This window comes from Brassica napus, chromosome C9 (genome assembly GCF_020379485.1).
Source record: "Brassica napus cultivar Da-Ae chromosome C9, Da-Ae, whole genome shotgun sequence".
In the NCBI taxonomy this organism is placed as follows: Eukaryota; Viridiplantae; Streptophyta; class Magnoliopsida; order Brassicales; family Brassicaceae; genus Brassica; species Brassica napus.
In genome coordinates this window covers 55408091-55414090 of record NC_063452.1, presented here as the reverse complement: position 1 = coordinate 55414090, position 6000 = coordinate 55408091, and positions in this window count along the sequence as shown.

The following is a 6000-nucleotide window of genomic DNA, read 5'->3' as shown; positions in this document are numbered from 1 at the left end:
GTTGACACTAGTCTTTATAAGTTTCATCATTCAGTGTAATCGAACAATTTGATTGGGATCTCTTTGTGGAAGCACTTCTCTTAGTCTTATACTCTTATATAATTAAGACAAAATAAGCACAGAGATACACACATCCATAGCAAAACTTGAGGCTCTTTCCACTCCACTTGAATCGGAAGATCAGCTACTGCAAGTAAACACCACACCAAACCACACTTTACTAGATAGAAATCTTGAACCAGAGACAATAACAATGCTAGCTGTCTATTTACCTGATGGACCGAGAACGTGACCTTGGCAGACTTCGAGACCTGTGCCCGAGTCAAAAAGGAAATAAACACTCTTATACAGTGAGACAATTAACTTTTTTCCTCAGCAAATGATATTTTGAATGTTAACATGCTACTAGTGTTCTTAGATGGTTTTTGTGGCCAGTGACGCTTCTTAAGCTTCATTGCCTTAGCTGCATCTTCAGCATAACGGTACTTAACAAATCCAAACCCTCTCGGCTCTCTAAACAACAAAATCATCATCAAAATCGCAGTTAAAAGGTGGGTGTCCTCAAATCACATTGACTTGCGCAACACCAGAAGTTCCCAATTAAAAAAAACTATCTCTATCTGGCTGTGTTCTACATAAGACAAAGCTATGAACCTGAGCAATTCAATTCTCAATATCCGTCAGTCGGAGCTAATCTGAGTATAAGATACAAAGTTTCACGCATAACTAGTATAATAATAATTCCAAGGCAGGTACATGTCCTTTGAAAGAAAATGAAGAAGATGATGAATAAGAAAGAGAGTAATGTTTGAATTTGACAGAGAAAGAAAGAGATAATGAGGAAAATAATTTTTTTAACTTAACTGTGGATTTGGGTACAAGTATTTAAACAAACCTCCATGAGATGTCGATTCTTTCTTTCAGCCACACCATTTTGTTGTGGTGTGTATGGACAACTTGTTTGATGGATTATTCCTTGCTTGGCTAGATGATTTTTAAAGGCATGGCTTGTGTACTCTCCACCATTGTTAGACCTAAATTTTTAAATCTTAGAGTTGAAATGGTTAGTGCATAGTTCTGAAAGTTTATAAAGGCTTCTAAGACCCTATCTTTACTTGAAATCAATGTGAGCCATGTATACTTTGATTTTTCATCTATGAATGTGACAAAATATTTATGGTTTTCTCTAGAAGCACAAGGAGCAGTCCAAACATCAGAGTGAATTAAATCAAAGCAATTCTCATAGATAGTAATAGATTTAGGAAAACATATTTGCAATATTTACCAAGAATACAAGCCTCACAACTTTCATTATTAAACGATAGATTAGGTAACAACAATCCTAGTGCTCTAGAATGAGGGTGACCTAATCTAGCATGTCATAACTCATCACTTGCTAAAACAGAAGTAGATTTAAAAGCATAAGGTAAATCCGATCTAAGCTTGGTGTCTTTAAGCACATAGAGCTCTCCATTGCTTACACCTTTTCCCAGCATCTTACTAGTCTCAATATCCTGAAAGCACACCTCATTAGGACTAAAAATCACATTACAATTAAGATCATTAGTAGTTCTTTTCACAGATAACAAATTTGATGTGAAACTAGGCATATAAAGTGCTTCAGAGTCTTTATCAAACAATTTCAGGTTTCCTACTCCAGTAATAGGTATACTATCTCCATTTGCAATTAGAACACTCCCTAGAGCCGGTTTGACATTGCTAATGAGATTTACATCCCTAATCATATGATGTGAAGCTCCTGAGTCAATTATCAAGGGTCTAGTGGTTTCAGATGCATTAATAATAGAGTTTAAAGCATAACTACTAAGGTTACCAGAGTTGGAGGCATTGAGGGCCTTTATAAGAGCCTCAAGGTCAAACTTGCGGATGAAAGTATCCTCATTGGATGACTGAGAAGTGGCTTGAGACCCTGATCCAACCACACGAGTAGTTGCTGTCATGGCTCTCCCATCTTCTCCCATGCGCATAGTAAGATAGTTTGGCTGAGAACCTTCTTGAGCTTTAGCTTCATGAGCTCGGCCTTGATTGTATTTGTTGGATGAAGCTGGCCTGAGGTGAGGATGGAGAATCCAGCAGTTGCTTTTGGAGTGACCAATCTTCTTACAATGTTCACAAGTTACTTGTTTATCTCCTCCACCACCTCTTGGCTTGAAGTGGGTTTTGTTGGCTGCAGCATTCTCCACCTTCTCCACCTTGTTGGCCATAGATAGCTCTCCTTTCCCACCAAGCAAACCATCTGAGCCGAGTTCCTTTTGGAGTTGAGCACACACATCATCATAGCTTGGGAGCTCTTTAGCTCTCAATATGTGCTTAAGGACATCATTGAAGCTCGGGTTGAGTGTGAGAAGCAGTCCAAATACTTTGTCTTGCTCACGCCTTTCTTCAATGATGTTAGGGTCGTTTGTGCTTGGCCGGAGCATGTCAAGCTCAGACCACATCTGGCTATACTTCCCAAGATGCTTGGTGAAGTCCATTTCCTCTTGTTGCAAGTTATTTATGGCTCTCTTCACCTCAAAGATCCTGGTCAAGTTTGAAGTGTTGCCATAAATCTTGTGAAGAGTTTCCCACAATTGCTTTAAGGTCTCACAATGAGAGTAAGCCTCCATTATTGGAGTATCAAGCGAGCCTTGCAAGGAAGACATCACCATGAGATCTTCCTGGCCCCATTTGCCTTCATCCACCACTACAATCTCCTTGCCGTCAGCTCCTTGGGTGATCTTTCTTGGTGCCTCACTCGTGGTGATGTGCTCCCATAGACCCCGTCCTCCAAGAGCAGTTTTGGCCAATCTAGACCATGTAACGTAGTTACCTCCTTTTAGAGTAACCGGAATCACAACAGGCTTGTATTGCTCCATCACTTCTTTTTTGAGTTTGGTTTGAGTTAAGTAACCGTGGAACCAGAACCAGAGAAATGAGCATAAGCAAAAGTAGATCTATTATCCAATGGACAAAGACAGATTCTTGCAAGAACAGAGAAATTAGATGGCTGGAAAGAAAGAGAGAAGTAAAGTAAGAGTGTTTGCGGAAGCGAGTAAGAGGTATAGGAAGGAGCTTAAAGCTCTGATACCATGAAAGAAAATGAAGAACATGATGAACAAGAGAGAGAGTAATGTTTGAATTTGAGAGAGAAAGAGAGAGAGATAGTGAGGAAAGTAATTTTCTTAATTTAATTGTGGATCTGGGTACAAGTATTTAAAGGCAAGTTGCCTCAGTACACAATATAATAAAATATTCATTGTTTTAAAATATCTTCAACGGTCTTCTTCTCTCTTCTTCTTTTGTTCAATAAAATACTCGAATTTATAAAACCTTATAAAGCCTTATAAAACCTTATAAGTCTCTAGCTTAATTCTTAAGTCTGGTAGCTTACTTCTCAAGTCTGGCAGCTTAATTCTGATTTATGTCAACATCCTTGAGTGAACCAAACCGCTCGAAACAAAACCAGCAACAGCCAATATGTTATGCCAAAAAGAACCGTAATTGTAAAACAGTTCTGAGATCACACATCTCTCTCTCGAGAGAGAGAGAGAGAGAGAGGGAGACCCTAACTCTAAACAGCTGCAATACGAGTAATATTTTGGAGGGAGAGATGAAGAAATTGACGACCATACGAGAGTTTTCAAAAGAACACTTGCCGGAAGCCGATCAGGCTTTGTATGGGTCGATATCCTATGTGGGCTTAAAGATGTACGATCTTAAGCCCAATTAACCATACTAATTTAAGAAAGAGTATGTGAATGCAGCGACTGAAATAAAACCATCGTACTAGACCGCGCAACCGCAGAATTTTTTTCATTTATTTTTATATAAATATTTTGTTTTCAATTCTAAATTGGTGTAAATTATAATATATATATGTGTCTATCAATTTTTAAAATATAATAAGTTTACGGTATATTTTTTTCATTGAACTGATTGTTTCAAACTTTCACATGTATTTGTATCTTCTTCTATATATATATTTCGGATTATTATCTCATTATTAAAATCGTAACTTTATATATACAAAATTAAATTATATCTATTTAATTTATATTATCTATAAATCCAATTGATTATCTATTGTTTAAATCTAATTATTGATAGTCCAATAAAAATTTCTGGTAGGCCCAAAATTTAAATGATAAGATTAGAGATTAAATGTAACATGACTTTTTATGAATATGTCCATTTTTAAAAATATCACACATGAATCAAAGTTGTGACTTATGTTTTAATATATAAAGATTTGAACATTTGCTTATTAGTTAACATGAATGAATGTTGTGCATATAAGATATTTTATTTATAAAAAAAAAATCTTGAAACTTATAACAAAAATTCTACAACTAATCCTTTTCATGAAATAATTACAGTTGACATCTCAATTTCTTGAAATCTAGCATTCGTTAATACAATTAAAGAACAACAGTGACATCAGACTAACCTATAATCTACTAAGTACACATGATCAGATCATTTCATTACTTTGCTAACTAGACTTTGTGTGATATATGTAAGTGATTGATACGATCAACATATTAAAACCACAAGTCACTAGAGAAAAATAGAAATAGATGATTATATTTTAGATATCGATTACAAGCTGAAATTTTTTGATGGAGTCTTTCATCTTCTCATGTTCATGCTTGATGATCTACACTCTAGATGTCCTTTCTCCAAGCTCTAACCACTCCTTATATGTGAATGATGTATTGTAGAATAGTTGACCAAATAATTGTATCATATGTAACCATTATCCAACATATTTGTGTCAAACAAGTTTATAATTGATATACCATTGAGAAAACCTATTAAATGATAAAATAATTATGGCATTTGTGGTATATAATGTGATATAATTGTGAGTGTAACTTTGTGGTACAAATTTATTACAATCTTAAATTTGTGACAAAGGATATGTGCATAAGTTGGGCAAAAAATGAGAAAAGAATATGTGATTAAGTAAGCATGATTATCTCTGTTATTTAGTTCAACAAGTTCAATCTCATTTCATATAGAATTAGATTTAGATAATTTACTTTATATATGCCTTAAAAATTACAAAACAAACAAATAAATTTATTTAGTTTTTTGTAAAAGCGTTTTTTTCATATTTACTTGAGTGATAATACCCGGTGATATCGTTACATAACAAAATATTCTTTGCATTCATCTTCAACTTTCTTTTACATAGGAAATATTGGATCAGACGATGGCATTTTCGTATTTTCAAAATATTCTTTGCCTTAATATTCTCGATATCAAATATAACTTCTACATTTGTTGTAGAATATAGCTCTGTGAGCTTACCATCCATAGGAAAAATGGTGTTTGAACTGTCAATAAGATCAACATATAAAGGAACACCAAACCCACTGGCTGCATGCTTAACGAGGGAAACGAGAAACTCAACCTCTGAAAAAATGAAAGGGTAGGAAGTGAAATTATCTTGATAATGGTTTTTACGGCTCAATTGTTTTATTAGATTATTGTATATTAGGTGTCATTTTAGAGTTTGATCTACCGTGTACATACTACATACATGTAAATACTTATACAGATTTGAATATTTAATTTTTATTGTGGTTATGGTTATGATACCGGTCAAACTTTAATGTTGTGTGAGTTGTATATTGGTATATTAACATTGCCCAAGAATCCATAAGATCATTATGGATTTAGGCAACTTCTAGATATTCTTTCAATTCAGATTTCAATAATCAAATTCTCAATAGAAAGAACAAAAGGAAAAAAAAAATTTAACTGAAGATAAAAAGAGAAATTGTTTTAAGGACTATGCAAAAAAAAAAGTAATGAGGTAAAAACAAAAGGAAGTTTAACTCACTTTCTCTAGCTGAATAGAGGGTAGGAAGTAAAGCTATCGTAGCACCATGGATCACATTGAACAGCTGCTCTATACCAAGCTGCTACTTCATTTACTGGCTGATTGAGTTGAGCATGCGCTTTACGAGCTATACGATAACCAAGGTTGTCTCT